The 18,939-nt window shown below is 33.5% G+C and overlaps 1 long non-coding RNA gene across 1 annotated transcript; it reads right to left on the reverse strand.

Annotated features, from left to right (window-relative positions):
• Positions 1–3,293: 3,293 nt before the first annotated feature.
• Positions 3,294–4,020, reverse strand: LOC143575020 (uncharacterized). Its single transcript, XR_013142695.1, has 3 exons — positions 3,915–4,020; positions 3,415–3,480; positions 3,294–3,332 (listed from the first exon to the last, which is right to left on the reverse strand). It is a non-coding gene; the product is annotated as an uncharacterized LOC143575020 (long non-coding RNA).
• Positions 4,021–18,939: the final 14,919 nt, after the last annotated feature.

Below are 18,939 nucleotides of genomic sequence, written 5' to 3' on the forward strand. Positions count from 1 at the left end.
TTTACGTTTCAAGTCATTGTGTTATATATATTCACCATTGTGTCTTACGTTTTAGGTCATTGTGTTATACGTATTCACCATTTTGTCTTACGTTTTAGGTCATTGTGTTATACGTATTCACCATTGTGTTTTACATTTCAAGTTATTGTGTAAGAAGTATTAATCATTGTGTTTTATGTACTAGATAATTTGTTGTTATTTTATCATTATTTTTTTACATATTATTATTATTATACAACGGTGTTATTAGCATTAAAAAACATAATGATGAGTTGAAAGACACAATGACGAAAAAACACAATGACGAAAAAAGACACAATGATAAGCGAAAAGACACAATGGTGTGCGAAAAGACACAATGACGAAAAAAGACACAATAATAAGCAAAAAGACACATTGGTGTGCGAAAAGACATAATGACGAAAAAAGACACAATGATGAAAAAAGACACAATGATAAGCGAAAAGACACAATGGTGTGCGAAAAGACACAATGACGAAAGAAGACACAATGATAAGAGAAAAGACACAATGATATACGAAAAGACACAATGACGAAAAAAGACACAATGATAAGCGAAAAGACACAATGATGTGTGAAAAGACACAATGGTATGCGAAAAGACACAATGACGAAAAAAGACACAATGATAGGCGAAAATACACAATGGTGTGCGAAAAGACACAATGACGAAAAAAGACACAATGATAAGCGGAAAGACACAATGGTGTACGAAAAGACACAATGACGTGATTTTTGTTTTAAAATTTATATAACAAAAATCATACTCATATTAAAGATAAAAAAACGCTTGCTATTATGATGAATTTATTTTTTTTTTTAAATATCATACGAAAAAGTTATAAACGTTCTAAAATGATGGGGGGTATTAACATGTGACTTGCATGTGGAGAGAGAAAATGAGTACAATTATCTCTACACCATTTTTTTGTCCCCACTTGACACATGTCAATTATTTATGGATCCTCACACTTCTCATTTTTATTATCATTTGTAGAATAACTTGACCCTACTTTATATATAATAATTGTGCATATAATATCTTTATATATAATTATATTAATTATGATTAAAAATGGTATAATATTAACTTAATAATGATTATAATTATCGAGCTCTCATAGTCGATCTTGTACATTAACTAAGCGTGTCCGTATTTCCTTTTTTCCTTTATAGGTTTTATCGTCAACGCGAGATCCTCGGTTGTTATTCTTAATATTCTATTTCACCTTTGTTCGTCTATTGAGTTGAGTACCACATTCCCCTATTTTACTCGTTTTCCATATATTGGGGACATATGTGTCAACATATTAATTCTTATTTATACATATACTCAAACTGCAACTACTGTCTTATGTGTTAACAATTTTGTACCACTTGTTATGTGCTTATATGCTTATTGTGAATCGCATTCGGAGAGGCCCAACATAATCTCAGAATAGTATGATCATACGACAATCGTCATAGCTTCGTGCTTTTCGACATCTCATTTATCTTTGCTCATTGGTTAAATTGCTTATCTCATTTGACTTGTTGCAGTACTTATATTTTATATATTATATGTACATTAAACTGGTGTGTTGCTCACTCAACCTTATGTTGACAAAACTACTTTATTTTTAACGCATATGCAGGTCATCGTGTGATGTGAAGTTAATTCAAGATTGGAAAGAGAACTTAGGATTCAAGATAGAGAAATAAACAAGTCTTTTATATTTTGATATATGTTGTTTAGTGAATTATTTGATTTTGAATGTTTGTATTGAATAATTTGTCTTAATCGTATTTTATTAAATAGATATTGAAATTTCTAATATTACATAATAGTACCTTGAGAGCTGTGAGTAATCAGTTCACGCCCCGACATTTCTGCCGTAGGTTGGGGTGTGACACCTTGTTTCTTTAACTTGATAAGATTCTTTTGAAAATATGTATTAGGTTAACAAACAACAATTGTTAAAAGTAAAAAAAACAAGTAAGATAATCAAAAGAAGTCATGCCAGTTATGATGCAAGAAAGTGGTATGTTTGATTGACCAGAAAACTGAAGCGGACTTCAAATGCACATACTTTTGTGGTTTAGAGAAAGCTGTCGATAATGCCATTTGGTCCATTTTACTTTCATTTTGTCTCAGTTTGCTCCCATACCCTGTAAGACCCGAATTATATACTTTTTGCCGGTTCCTAATTGCTAAAGATGAGTTATCGATTCCAGGTTGGGTCGAGCATGAGAAAAAAAATAGAGGTGTCAATCGTGTTAGGTTGGCGGATTGACAAGTTGTCATGTGCAACATGGACCCGACCCATATCATTATTCATGTCAAAGATTTCAATTGTATCACACGGATTGACAAGTTGTCATTTGCAACCTGGACCCGACCCATATTATTATTCGTGTCAAAGATTTCAATTGTATCCCACACACATAAAAAAACGGGCTTCTCCAGTAAACGACCCTTGCGGCCCATTTACCAAATAGTAAAAGATTTCTTAAAAGTAAAAGGTATTTAATTTAGAGTCGGTAAAAAAATGAGCAATATAATTTAAAAAAAGTATTAAAATCATGAAATTTGATTAGAAACTAGTATTTAGACCCGCTGCAACTGCGACGGGGGGCGCTGGAAAAAAAAGAAATACAATTTTAATGATATTTTTTTAGGCTCTCTACTTGTAGCAATAAGTGTCTAATGTGTACCAATCTTTGCTAATAATACTTTTGAGGCTAGCAATAACTGTCATGTCTAAAACCTGTATACAAACTAAAAAATGGTCTAAACTTTGCAAAACACCTTACTTCTAGCATCATAAGGCTCTAGTTAATGGTCCAAATCAGGCTACATAATACAATATAAAGTTTACATCGGTTCCAATATTACAAACAGACGTTCGTTCATGCTACTAAGACTCATACAAAAGGTTACAAAAATTTTAAAAGATAAATAACAAAAACAAATTGTGCTAAAATTACAATAAGAACCTCTTCTATAAGATGTCTCAACTGCACCATTCTGTGTAGTCCCAAATCTCTAGAACTGTTGTCTTAAAATGCACATATTTCACACCATCAAATTGTTAATAAAAACGGTTTTAACTAACTGAAAATGATGATGATGAAGCAAGAAAGTGTCTAATGTTTTCTCCAAAAGATCGCTTCTTAAAGACACCACTATGGCACCATTTAAGTAAACATAATCACTTTATCTTTCCGATCAAAAGCCAAAGATCATCATCTGCTAACAGCTCTCCCTCAGGCTACACAACTGGCAGTACCTTCTGGCATTCAGGAATTAAGAGACCCCAAAAGTGAATACCCTGAATATATGAATATAAATCTAACCAATAAATATGCATAAAACACGTAAAAATTACAGTGATAGGTGGAAAGAATATATACCTTATATGTATCAAGTTAAGATGCTTCCCATAGCAGCCCCGTCATTCCTCTCATCGCACCAAATACCTTTAGAAATTTTAAAACATGTGTTACATACTAAGAAATGAAAATGGTTTACTTAACCGGAATACATATTAGTAAAGAATAATCCTAAAATTACATCTCATGTTTTTGCACAAAACTACTTCCATGGTTTCACCAATCCTTAGATTCAAATTGGTATGCTCAGATGGATTATGAGCGCATGTTTACAGAAGGCCAAAATCATAACTTAAGGCTCAGATCATATTCATGGCTGCAATTGTGGTGCTTGTACCAGTCACCACGCCAAGAGTCCGTCATCATCATCATCGCCCAAAAATTAACCCAAAAGGAGTGGCACAATCTTCAAGCACAAAACACAACAATCAGCCCCATACAATACCAAATCAAAAATCACAAACAGTGAATTATAACTTTATAAAGCATCATGCTTTAAACATGTCATAGTTAGGGCTAACCACATCAGTTCTAGGTTTTCACGGCCACCGTACCACCGTCGCCACTTAGGGTTAGATGGAACAACACACGCCACAACCTTACTAACGGACCCATGCGTCATAAAACACCGCCTCCACCTAGGGTTTCCAAATGGAACCGGCAACAGTAGGCGGGCGTACGGTTGAAGACGACGTCACTATGGCAGGGTTGAAGATGGTGGTAAGAGGGCTCAAAGACAAAGTGACGGTGATACCGAAGGTTGAACGGTGGAGTGAGATTGGGAGAGAATCGTGTTTAAAGAGTCGTCAAAGTTGATGATCTGGGTCTGTGTGAAGAATCGTTGGATGGGTGTTAATAGGCTGTGTGAAGAATCGTTGACTCAACAATCGTACATAATGGATTCTTTTCATTTACTCGATTGTAGCCTGGTGTTTATTGAATGAAGATGCATGTATACCGGGTGATTTAACCTTCAGTTTTGTGCCTCTTTTCCAATCACGATTTAGGGTTTTTTATGCAGGCATACTTACCATTCTTAGGTTATGTTAAAAATACCATATCTGAATGATTAGGAAGATGTTGAATAATATAGCTATTTATGTGTTGCAAATCAAATATGTGTATCTTTTAGACCTACTTAACATGAATGTTTAGGATTTTTGTTCTTAAGTGGATCAGCACATATAAGTCTTAATTAGCTGATGTGATTTATATAAACTTGGAAGTTATATATATTATATGAACCATAACTATGATATATGTCCTTCCGACTGTGTGAAGAGATTAAGATTCAAAAGAATGATAGTTTCTTTAATAACACGAGTAGCCTTAAAATGGTCACTTTGATTTGGGTCGGAATGGATTTTGGTAGAATTGGATACGAGTAATAACGGGTAGTTTTATAGGTGGTTTATTTGTTTGGGTGTTGACTTTAATTTGGGCAACGTTATTTTTTGGAAGCCATTATGACGCAACAATATTGCTGTTTTGCAGGCTTTTTTTACATTATCATGGTGTCATTTGCTGCTGTTGGAGCTGGGTCAAAAACAAAAATCGAATTAGATACATGGTATTTATTAGTAATAGGTCCAAGTTAGACATATCATGAAACTTTAAAAATAAAAAAATAGTCATAGTTTTTATGTTTGAAGCCTAATTTGAAGTTTTTGATTGATTTAGTCGGTTCGTAACTCTATACTTTATCACCGGTTAAACCCAAACCGAACATGTTTCAACCTGGTCAAAACCGAATTGAACAGACTTTAACCTGGTCAAACCCGAATTGAAACATAGCAGGTTCATATATTTTTTAGTTTTTATGTTTGAAGCATAATTTGAAGTTTTTGATGGACTTAGTCGGTTCGTAACTCTATACTTATGGTTCATACATAAGTATGTTGTATAAAATGGAAGCTATTACAATATATCAAGATATCTTTCAGGTTTGTCATTTGTTTGTATAACATTATTTCATTTAACATACTTTATACCTATGACTATCTTTTATTTTTAAAGTTTCATGATATGTCTAACTTAGGCAAACCCAAACCGAACCTGTTTCAACCTGATCAAAACCGAATTGAACAGGTTTTAACCTGGTCAAACCCGAATTGAAACATAGCAGGTTCATATATTTTTTAGTTTTTATGTTTGAAGCATAATTTGAAGTTTTTGATGGACTTAGTCGGTTCGTAACTCTATACCTATGGGTTCATACATAAGTATGTTTTTATAAAACAGAAGCTATTACAATATATCAAGATATCTTTTAGGTTTGTGTGTTTGTCATTTGTTTGTATAACATTATTTCATTTAACATACTTTATACCTATGACTATTTTTTATTTTTAATGTTTCATGATATGTCTAACTTAGGCAAACCCAAACCGAATCAGTTTCAACCTGGTTAAAACGAATTGAACAGGTTTTAACCCGGTTAAACCCGAACTGAAACATAGCAAGTTCATATTTTTTTTAGTTTTTATGTTCAAAGTTTTTGATTGACTTAGTCGGTTCGTATTAAAAGTCAGCAATATGTATGTTTCATATCAAAAAATACACATATTAATCTGCACAGGCGGATAGTAATGCGTTTATGATCGGTGTTGGTTCGGGTTGAAACCGGTTTCTTAACCTGGTTTTGACCGGTTTGGGTTCGGGTTTTCACTGTTTCTTTTTCGATTGGCCGATTTCGGTTCGGTAAACAGGTTTTGGAGAGAAAATTACATATCGGTTCCGACCTAAGGTTGTTGTCGGTTCCGACCTAAGGTTTTAGTCGGTTCCAAATCGATTTCTACATATATGCGATTTCAACCAGGCTCAGTTTCAGTTTAATTTCGAGTCGTTTCGGTTATACAAATGCTTTTGTACATCTCTACGCCCAGTCCAAACGTACCTTCCAGTATAACTATGTATTTATTTTTTTTATTATTATTTCAGTTCAACATGTATTTTAATTATTATAATAACTTGCTGATTACATCTATCTTTACCCACTTTTAAGGTTTTTTTTATCCATCCTTAATCTATCTGTTCAAATAATTCCTCAATCCACGTCTAATTTCAAGCAGTAACCATATTATCCACTTTGTTTATTTCATATTATAATTTTTTAATTGAAACATAATTTAAATTCAAATTCATTTGAAGATAAAACATGTGATTATTTCCTTATCGTTTTTAGATTAAACATGTCAGATTTTGAATTGAAACACACATGATTTATTTCTTATCATCTTACTCCTATTTTTATTCATTTGAGGTTACACTTTCCTTTATTCATGAAACTTTACGATGCTATATAACAAAGAATGCAGGATACATTTTATTATACTTTCTGGTATATGTGAATATTAACCAACATGTTAACATCTACCAATGAAAATCAGGTCTTTGGCAATACCAGGTAAATTTTATGAAATCATTTATAATAATTTCATAGCTGTTGATATGTAAACTGATTTCTTATTTGGTTCACAGCAACACAAAGGAAGATGATATTGTGATTACCATGCTCAACAAACTTAATGTGTCAACAGTTGTTTTCAATGTCAAGGTCCGTATTATTCGGTTGTGGAAAAATATGAGCTACAACGTAGAGGGTGAATTTTACACCGTTGAGATGGTTTTAGTTGACGAACATGTAATCTAATGTGCATTGGTTAAACATATATATTAAGATTCACTATATATTTTTTTAATATTAAAATCTTATACTTTTATGTTTAAATTATAGAGAAATAGATGTTGGGTAACATCATTAACAAATATTGGCTGAAATTCAAAACCTTGATTGAACTTAACTCTACTATCTTAATTACTAAGGCGTCTCTTGCTGAAAATCGTGCTAGCAACAAGTTTATGAGGAATCCAAACAAATTATCTTTTACTCATGAAACTGATGTTGTTGAAGTTTATGATTTCTTGAGAGAACCATATGGCTTTACTTTTGCAAGTTTTGAAGATATGAACAACAATCTATTTCCACCATTTCATACAGTTGGTCAGTAACTGTTTTAAATTAATTTCACTTTCATTTTTAATGCAGAATATTAGTTTAAACTATTATGTTTATACAGATATCATTGGATACGTCACAGGCTCAGAAAAGCCCACTACTTTATCGGAAAAGGAGGGACACCCGCACCTAAAGTTATCGTCCATCTTGAAGATTTGAAGTTAGTTTTTTTATATAATTCTGGTACTTCTTTAAATATTAATTTATTAAATATTAATAACAAGCTAATTGATATACATCGGTAATGCTATCAATGTCACATTTTTGGGGATTATGCTAATCAGATGACAAATTAGCAAATAATCTGGACAAAACCAATGTTGTAATTATCTTGCAATTAGGTAGATTCAAGTTCTGGCAAAGTAAGTTTGAAATTGCTTTTTACTAATTTTATTTCTTTTAAATTTTATTAATATAAATTTCGGGTATGAACATTTTCGGGTTCGGTTCTTTGGGTAGGCAGTCAAAGACTCGTGACCGATGATGTTGCTCAAATTCATGTTAATGACTGTTGAAACTTGAAACCAGTGACAAAGATCCTTGAGAATCGCTTCAAACTCGAAGTCGTCTTCAACAATGGAGTTTCTTCAAGCTCATTCTGCCAGACTGCCATTGAAGATTGGAAGTTACTTGAGAAACATGGTGAGGCATCTTGTACTTAAAACTCTTAAAGATTAGAAGTCTCTAACTTGTTTCTTGGAACGACTGTAGCTTGAGTTAAAGTACTTACAAACTCTATTTATTAGGTGTAGCTTTTGAGTTTTCCTATACGCATACGGCCATGAATGTGATAAAGTGTGTTCATTTTTAAATTCACTTTGAATAAAATAATATATACATAAAAAAAAGCATCCAAAAAGAAAATTACAGCTGTTTTGTACTTTTCTTGTAAGTCAAAATCTATAAAAGTAAATAAAGTAATTACATCACACATGCTTTCAATACTAAACAGTACTAGTCTTCTTCCTCACCAAGCCTTCACTGTATACCTTTCACCATGGCTCCGCTATTTCTTTTTCTTAAATCGGTCTTTCGGTTTTTTGCTTTTTTACACTGGATAATACCCGAACCCGACCCAGACCGATTAGAGTATATATTAAGGACCGACTGACAATGTTTAAACATAGGGTCAGTCCGGGTTCGGGAAATTTAGGTCCGGTTCTTCGGGTTTTTTCGGGTCGGCTCTAATTCTGCACACCCCTACTGTTGAAGATGATTTCCTTATCAAGACTGAATTTATTAACATTGCAGAAGTCCATATGAAAACGGTTACTGTTATTAGTAGTAGACAATGTTAGTTATATTAAAAATCTAACAGGACATAACCACAATTATTATTTGTCTGTTATTATTACAGGTCAGATCAATTGTCATTTTTGGCACCATTAAGTATGTACCACCAACTCAAAAATGGTACTACTTATCTTGCAACACATGTCCAAAGGGGGTTAGAAAGGGCGAAACAAAATGCAGTATTGATAAATGCAAAGATAAAGATTTCTCTACAATCAATAGGTATATAAACACACTTTAATCCAGTTATGGTTTTGTTATATTTGTTAACAACCTTCTGCACTATCTATATGCTTCTTTATAATTACGTTTGGGAACTACCATAATAAACCTGTTCATACTAAACCAACGGGACCGTTAAATTTTTTTTGGAGGTTTCGAATACTTATACGAGTACAAGATCCTACTAGCATCATAAATTTGACATTATGGGACAGGGAAGCGGTTAAAATTTTGAAAGTTGCTGCTAATGATTTGGTCGAAAGTATTATAAAGTTATAATATAATTATAATAAGAAAATGACAATTTCATGGAAATCAGTATGCTATGCCTTCAGTTTTTAATAACTTTTTTGTGCAGGTGAGACATCCGAACCGTTCCCTGGTGTTTTGAACACTTTATTGGATAAGAAGTTTGCTTTCAAGACCGATATCAAGAAATATAATGTGGATAGATAAGAAACGGGTTTTGGAATTTCTAAATTCTCTAATGATTCAAAGATAATTGACACTCTTGAGAAAAATTCAACCTACAGCAGGTTACATTCATTTTCATATAACTAAGTTATAATAATATTTTAAATTTTTAGTTAAAATATGCATTTCCCGTTTTCTCAACAGAATGAGCTGTCTGACTCCGTGCATATGACAACAGGTGATAGCATTTATCAAGACACTGTCAATATGAAGATTCCCTTTCTTCATTTGACTATTTAATCCTTAAAAGTTTCGTTAACAACCTCTTTTTTTGTTTTTTTTATATAAGGATTCTTTGTCGTTCACCGGTGATAATACCACACCCATGTCATGTAGCAACTCTGTTGTGATGCCCTCAACTAATCTAAAGCGCAATTTGGTTGATGTGTGTGACGATGATGAAGTGGAACCAAGCAATTCAGGGACAAAAGCAGTGCCAAAGTCTTTGAAAGGAGATAAAGAAGTTGGCAAGTTTGGAAATCTACTGATTCCAAAAAAGGAAAAGTAATCAGTTGGTTAAGTTTTTAAGACAATTATCATTTGGTTTTGGATGTTTCGTATGATGTTTTTAAGACATTTTTCATTTTGTTTTATGATAGTTTTTAAGACAATTATCATTTTGTTTAATGTGTGCAATTTATAAATTTATTAAGCAATTACTATATATATTAAATCAAATTTATTATGAGTTAAAGGTTCTCCTTTTTTATTTTAACTAAACAGGTTATGATTATGACCTTCAGTATGTACTAGTTATCTATATTACATTATTATACATATAAGCAACTTTTCATATTCCACCCCTTCTCTCCCCCTGAGACACCGTAATATTAATTATCCTTCATCGATATCTTTATGAACGCCGGCCTTTTATCGCTTCTCTGGCATATACATTAAATGTCTCCGGCGTATTGGATTGCAATTGAAGATGGAAATTGAAGGGTTTTCAATTGCACGTAAGTGATAGGGTTTTCAATCACCCCTCATTCATTGCTACTAAATTACGGAAAACCGATCATTTAAATGGGGAAATAATTGGAAACTGATCAGTTGTATTGTGGATCAATTACCCTTTTACTATAAGACCGATGTTTGCTATCATAGGTTTCAGCCCCCACCATCTCATCACCAAACCAGGTACCTTTGCATTCATCTTCTCTTTTACGTATTTGGTTTTATTGGTTCGGTTTAAGTGATTAGTAGTTTCAATTAGACTGACAGGGATTTAATGCTGGATGAAGCCATTGAATATATGAAACGGCTTCAACTTGGAATGCAGTATTCTTCCAGGTTTTGGTTAGTGTTTTCAGAAAAACTTTTTAATTGATGTTCATTGTTCTATATTAAAATTGTTGGTGCTGAGTTTTCATTTCTCCTTATACTTGAGCCGCCTTGATTAGTAGAATCAGAGACTTTATTCACATTCTATTGTGTATGGTTGGATTTGTAGGTGCTTCCAGTTAGTTAAATAGAGGTATTAGTCATCTAGGATTTTGGACTTTTTGCTATTTGGAGCTAGAAATATGTGTTTTCTTTGATTTTGCATGTAAGTGTTAGTTTATAATGCACTCTTTTAAGTGCTTGTGAAAATCCCAAAATTAATTAATTATGTAGGCCAGTTGATGACATTTCTTGCTTTGTTCATATGGCCAAGCTTATTTTGCAGTATTCAATACTGTGTTGGGTAGTTCTGCTTATTGGGAATAGACAGAATATGATGATTGTTTTTACTTTGAAGCATAAAAAAAAGCTAAATATTAATCACGATTTTCAGGTTGTACTTCACGCGTTCACACTTTACCCTCATGTACCATATATTATCAGGTTGGCCGGCTTTAGGCAAGATATAGTGCAACTACAACGGATCGAGTTGGGTTGAACTGAGCATACTATGAAAAAACTTTTATATTTTTTAAGAATATTTACTGTGCTAATTTCTTTTTATGCTAACCTTTTCGTGTTACCAGTTTACTCCATAGAGATAACATGTAACACGAATTGAACTGCTTTTTAGTAAGCAGGTCAAGATGGTCACCTCCAAACTATTAATACGTACCTCATCTACAATATTATGAGCCAATCACTCAGTCACAATAACACGAATCGAACTGCTTTTTGGTAAGCAGGTCAAGATGGTCACCTCCAAACTATTAATACGTACCTCATCCACAATATTATGAGCCAATCACTCAGTCACAATCCAAACATTAACTTTGAGGGTTATGGTAGCTTTTGGGTATATTTATGTGTTCAGTTGCTTCTTCTGTTGTTTTGACCTTGATTTGTTTCGAAACGGTATCTAATATATGATAAATTATAGAAACTTTGCATCCGGGTTTAATTTAATGTTATAATCAACACTTAACATTTCAAAGTTGCCTATACTTTCTTATATGATTTAAGTGATATATGGCAAGTGATTCAAAGATGAAAGATTCGGGTTTAAATTAATGTGTATAAGTTGCAGCAGTCTCCCACTTATGTGACTTTCAGTTTAGAAATATATGTTTTGTGTTTTGAAATTATTGCAGAGCAGAAGTAGCTGGGGCATCTTTTAGTTGTGCTGCTTATTGACTTATTTAGTGTAGCACACTGCTGTCTCAAGGGATAAGGTAAAATCCTAAATGTACAACTTAGTTATTTATAGACTATGAACAAGTTGAGCTGCTCATCTTCTAGACATATGCCACATATTACACTTGCACAAATTGAGCTGTGTCTCTTTCGGGTCAGTTTTCAGTTCAAACCTCGGGTTTGCGGGTTGAGAAAGTTGACCCATTCATAATTTTTTTTATTTCCAGATTGTCCGCTGATATAGTTTTGACTCATATGCAATATTATAACCCATTTGACTATGACCCAGTAACAAACAATCTAACCTAAATTGTTGATTTTCTATGATTTTGTCATAATTTATGCTTATTTTTGCGGTGCATGTAGTTTTGGAGCGAAAGTGAACTTTTGTCTTACCTTTGCCAACTCTAACGATTGGTAAGTTTTTTCTAAATGGGCGTTGGGAATGATTTTCTATAATATTGTAAAATGTTTTTTTTTTACATTCTTAAATCTATCATTTGGTGACAAGGGCAACATAGTCTTTTGACATTATTTTTAGGATTTTTTTCGCATACAGTCATACAAAATTGTGAATGCCAATAAGGTACTCCAACTATTTAACAAACTTAAAGAGTATCAAGTTGAAGGTCACAGGTGCTCTAGATCATGCTCATCAGTTGGGTTGGGTAATGGGTCACAACGGGTCCAGGTTACAGTGGGCTGGCTTATAAGTAACACGTCCAATATGGCCCGGGTCACTTTGAAGAAACGATTTAGACATAAAAGACGAAACAACATTCTCGGGTCTTTGCTAACAAAGCGAGTGTTTTAAACACGAATAATTTCATATACGTCATACAACGAATGACTTTTAAGTTTCATCTCATTTGACTCGATCCTTTTTCTGTATTTTTTTTATTAGACCCATTTGCGATAAGAACTGATTCGACCCATTTCTATATCTTACGTAAACGGGCTGGAATTTTAAACCCGTGTTAAAACCTTTAAATGCTTAATATTTCCGTTGGTTTTTTTTTCCAGATTCAGCTACGTATACCTCAGCGCATATTTTTGACTAAAAGGCCTTATTAACATTTTCTTTAGGAGGTTTCTAGCTTCATAATGCAACCATAGCTCAAGTTACAATTTTTACTTATCCTTGCTATTAGTATTAAATACTTTTTTGTTTGTTTATTTTGTGACTTAGGTGTTGCAATTGATAGACAAGAAAGTTAATTGTAACTTCAGGGTATGTACATGATCTGTTAGTTTATATTGGGTCTCAACTCCTTTTTTTTTGCAGGTATTGATATCATTGATGTGTGACCCGTATTCATAAACGGTTGAGGCCCATATTTTCTCTAAGTGTTGCATTATTGTGACAAAAGCGTGGCATGTAGTGGTAGTTGAAGCGAGATCGCAACGTGTATGAGGGTTTTTACATTGGGGGATGTACTTTTGCTCATTTTTAGAGATTTATAACTTTGTTTTGTGTTATTGAAACAGTGAGTTTTTTTTTTTATAGAAAACTTGTGTTATTATATTTCAAGTGTATACTCTAAGAGCAATATATAAAGTGATTTGAGCCTGTAATTGCATTTAATTATGTTGACAGTTACTATTTAATGTAATCATGTTTTCACTTTGGTTAAAAAATAATCTTAAATGTTCATATTTAATCCTGCTATTTATATTTTTGTGACATCCGTGGCAAAACCGAGTACACCTTAGTACTTACAAACTCGAATAAGCGTTTAACCGCTTATTGCGTAACGAACAAACAAATAACCAAACGGGTCTGGTTATGGTCCGGATATCCCAGGGTGCCATCTATAAGTGATATATGATCTATGCAAGCTAAAATATTAGTAATATGGCCTTAGTTCGATAGCAAACAAAACGAGGTACACTATATTCATTACGTAACAAGTAAACGATAAATCGGTTAATTCGTAGTGCTTAAACGAGTAACCGACTGATACTAATTATGACCCGTATACATACTGAGGGGTCATATACGAGTTATATATATGTTATAGAGGCTAACATATTGATATTTAGGCCCCAGTACGTTTAAAAACTCTTTAAACGAAAAAGGTTTCGTTTATCGATACGCTGTAAGCTTAAACGCAATCGTTAATATCAAAACAAGCATTGTAGCATCCGTTAAGCCGTTATAAAACACTTATATGACATGTTCTAAGCAATCCGTGAAAATATTTTGGAATTTTACAACGAGGTCAGTACGTTTTTCTTATTTTACAAAGATAAGCTGAAAAACACTCGTTTTTACGCTATTTCTCACACCCGAATTAATTTTCTTGCGAAAAACCGAACCCGAACTAAATTTGAAGTGGGCTTTTCATGTTTGGGCTTGTATAATTAGATTAATGGGCCAAAACAGCCCATTAAGGGGTCCTTCATAGTTCCGATCGGCCAGCCCCACCAAACATCACATTATTATTTTTTATATAACTTACACCTTAAGACTTTGTTATTCATTTCAACTCTCAAACATTTTGAAGTCCAAGCAGCTCCACCTTCTGCTCTATCAACTCTCTTTCAAAACTCTAGGTATCTTGATCATTTCATCATTTTTAACTTGATTTCATTAAGTATAATTAACATATAAACATGTTTTAGTTAGTTTTAAACATGTTTAACCATCCAAAAACCCTAAAAATCAAGTAAAACCATGTTTTGATGTTAAACATGTCTACAAACCAGGAACATATACTTTTTTGGTCAAAAACGCGGATTAGAACATGAATACAACGTTTTTACGGTTAGAAAGTTCGGTTTGAACCCAAAACCGAAACCCTAATTATCAAGGCTGTTACATGGATGATTTATGCTTGGTTTGATGTTATATGATATGTAGATATACTGAGTTTGCAACCCGAGACCCGGAAAGTCGTTTAAGCTAGCAAAATTCATCGAAAACCGACAAGGTAAACCCGTAACACTCGTTTAGGGGCTGTTTAGTATTAGGTTGTGACGTGCTTGTTGTTAGCTTGTGAAAACTTTCAGGGACATTAGGGATCATATAAATGAGTCCCTGTTCAAATTTGGTAATTTTTCGATAAACGGAGAATATTTGGTGAATTTATTTCCGTTTATGAGCGTTTATTTGGGAAAAATAGCTAAACATATTGAAAAATTATGAAACTTGGTTTTGGAGTTTAATATGTGATGGTAAGATCACTGGTAAATTTTGGGGATCATTGGAAATGCCTAAGTATGGTTTGTGCAATCATGGTTTAACCGAATTTTAAACAGCCGAAAAACGCACAAAAAGGCATTTTGTCAAAAGAGTTAGGTTCTGGAAATTTTGCAGGGGCTATGTAATAACATTGAGGCCATTGGTAAAAATTATCGGATTTTTCGGAGGTCGTTTGATATAAACGGGCCATTTATTACACGATTATAACCTATTAAATGAATTTTTATAAATAAATAAATAATCATAAAATTTCTGAAAATATTTTTATAAAATTCTCCATGTCTTAATGTATTTTTACAAAAATTTACATAATTTATATATAAGTACATATTTAGTTATGATTAATCAAAGATTTAAATTATAATTGTTTTAACGAAACCGGCAGTTTTGTGTTTAACGGACTGACTGGTATGTCAAAATGTCAAAAGTGGTCAAATATCATATTTTTGAATGATATTGATAAAAGCGAACTTTTTACGAAAATTCCGGACAATTCGGGTGGATTGTGCGCGTTTTGTATAATCAAACCCGTGTGAAAACGGAAACGAACCCTGCGATCAAACCAGACACCGAAACCTTAAAATTCGTTCATAAATCAAATTATTTTATCAATCAATATATTTACTTAAGTTTTATGTGATCTTACCTAATCCCGAAACGTATAAACGATCAACTGAGCTAGGCTCAGGAAACGGTGAAACTGAGCCAAATCCAGTTTTAAACATTTCATAGTATACAACGTCACAATCTAAGACTATGGTCATGTTCTGGGCCTAACAGCTATACCCAGATTTTCTATACGGCCCGACTTAGCTTGAACACTGTACTAGTATTAACGATACGATACCGTTTATAGGAATCAGGCTATAAACGAGGCATCTGACTTACTGATACGTAATTTCTGTGCGAACTACGATAAGGTGAGTTTCATGACCCCACTCTTTAAACTATTTTACGAACTTTTGGGGTGGAAAGCATGTTTACACACGTTATCTATCTGAAAACGATTCAGGATATAAAATATCTGAACATTTATATATGAAAAGTCCCTACAAACATAATGATTGACTACGTGCTGATGAAAGATGATTATTATCGTTGACTGATATATTGAGTGGAGATAATACGAATTGCAAAACATAATGAAATTACCCGTGATAGCATGTTTATACAAACACGTTATGTAATGTTAAACATAACTAATTTGGGAGACAACGTGGTCTGTAATGGCCATGGGGATAACGCGGTCTGTGATGATTATGGTGCTATTGTTGGCGGAAGGGGGGCCACAATAGTACTAAACTTATTAAACGAACTAACTTGATTATGACATGAATGTTAAGTAAATAATGTGATTATGCGTATTGTTGGCGGATGGGGAGCCATAGTGTTTGGTGATACATGATAAATACTATATGTGTATATGTGTCTATATACATGCTATGTGATTAGCCGTAGGAAATACTATGTGTAGAATATACTAATTATTTGCATGTACACTATATAATGTTTGAGTTTACGTGGAATCATTGTGGGTGGAAGGGGGACCACAGTGGTTGATGTTAACGCGGAACCGTTATGGGCGGAAGGGGGGCCACAGTGGTTGAGTTTATGTGGAACCGTTGTGGGAGGAAGGGGGTCCACAGTGGTTGGTTAAACACGGAAATTGGAAACAGGTAGTACGAACAAACAATAACGATTTTACTGAAATTTCAAATTTATATTATAAACTTACATGTGTGTATATGCACACACAAGGATATGGCTGTACATATTTATACAAACGTAAACACATATTTTTACATACGCGCGTACATACAAACTATGACTGTGTGGTACGCAGAACTGATTTCGTTAAACTTATGAAACTCACCAACTATTCGTAGTTGACCTATTTTAACATGCTTTTCAGGTAATCAGATATGAGAAGTAATTTCCTGTGCGTTACGTTTCTGATTGGTGAATGATGTCATGGGCATTTGAGTTAGAAGTAAAGTAATTGAAGAACCGGTTCGATTGTATCACCTAGTTTGTAAAAGATGTTAGAACGATATAATATATTGTAAATTAGTTAGTAATGTTTCTTTATGAACAATGTATTTGATACCAGTTGTATCTGTTGCATTTCCGTTTTACGCTTCCGCAATTCGCTTAACGGGGTGTGACAGAAGTTGGTATCAGAGCCATTGGTTATAAAGGATTAGGTTATCCCTTAGGATACCTATAATATAACCGTAGGCTCGATTATCACTGGGGAACTTATTAATGAGTAACGATAGATACTGATGGATGCCGGGATGAACTCGTAGGGCAAGTGAGTTATTATGGTCCGGAACGTAATAACAGACTTGCTTGTACGAGGGAATTCGGGGTGAAGTCGCGGAACATATTGAAAGGTAAAAATGGCAACATAAGTGCATAAAGGTGATGTGAAGTATATATGAAGTGTGCATACGTGCTTATCTGAGATGAGGTATAGGGATATGTGTACGTACGGTACTACCGATGATAATGAATCTTATTGTAACAAATAAAATATTTAATTTCGGTATTAATTAATAATATCCTTTACGATGATTTAAGCTACCGAAAAACGTTTTCTTCTGATTAACGATTGCACTGAAAGATGTCGAGATCGGGTAGCTTTACGACAGATAATGAACCGGTGTTTCCTGTGAGTGAGAATATGAGAATGCTTCAACAAGTTTAACTAAGTCTGGTGATGTGACAGCACCACAAAGGGGCTTAATATGCAAGGCCCGGGAAAGAACCATGGGAGGCGTGTCCTACAGACAATGATTTCAAGAATATACATATATATATATAGATATATATATATATACATATAATACCTCTCAGCATGGGTCTAACCTTTATTTTATGTACTCGTTTCTTTGACACTAAACTAAACTATTTTCTGGTTATCATTCGATTTCTGTTGGTTGAAAAACAAACACCATCCATGGGGGAAATACTTAGTGATGAATCCAACTTATTGAATTATAAATATAAAAACTACTTTATTGAATCCCTAAATCTATAAGTAGACCGTGACTACCAATACATATAATGTATTGATTATATTTCAAAAAGAAATATTAATAATAATAATTTCTTTTACATATTACCAGTACAACTAATTCTGATGAACCTCCTTAACTAGCAAACTCTTCGAACCATCTATGAACAAGAACATCCAACCTCTCCTATATTTTTCCTATTCCAATTGGTTACTGTAGGAGAGAAACCTCATGCTCACGAATTGATGACATGCTGACTGGAACGGGACATACTTAACCCAACCAGTAAACTACCACTTTTAGTAGGCCCAACATACTTTCGTGCACCGAATGACCTGGCGAAGGAATATATTCTATAGTTATATTTAACAACCTCTAAGGGTCTAGTTGAATATATGAGTGCATTCATATGATAAATACACTAACTAAACTCATAACGAGCAATTGTCTACTTATGGAAGAGGCTAAAGAAAAACAATTGCCTAATGATGGGATCGTACCGGAATAATTTTCGGGCAAGTTGTAAACCGTATATAATTGTATAATGTGTACTTAGATAGATAAGGGTAGTACGATATTGTTGTATATAGCCTTCGATACCCCATGCAAGCATCTGGTAGGGTGCTATGTTGATATGGGTGACGCATTGGATATTTCATTACAAACACTTACCCTTACTGGATTACAATTACTTGTCATTAGGTGACAACTTTTGATATATATATATATATATAAACATT

Source organism: Bidens hawaiensis, unplaced genomic scaffold (assembly GCF_021521415.1).
Source record: "Bidens hawaiensis isolate Kalapana, Puna unplaced genomic scaffold, B.hawaiensis_p1.1 tig00027253_1, whole genome shotgun sequence".
NCBI classification, from domain to species: Eukaryota; Viridiplantae; Streptophyta; class Magnoliopsida; order Asterales; family Asteraceae; genus Bidens; species Bidens hawaiensis.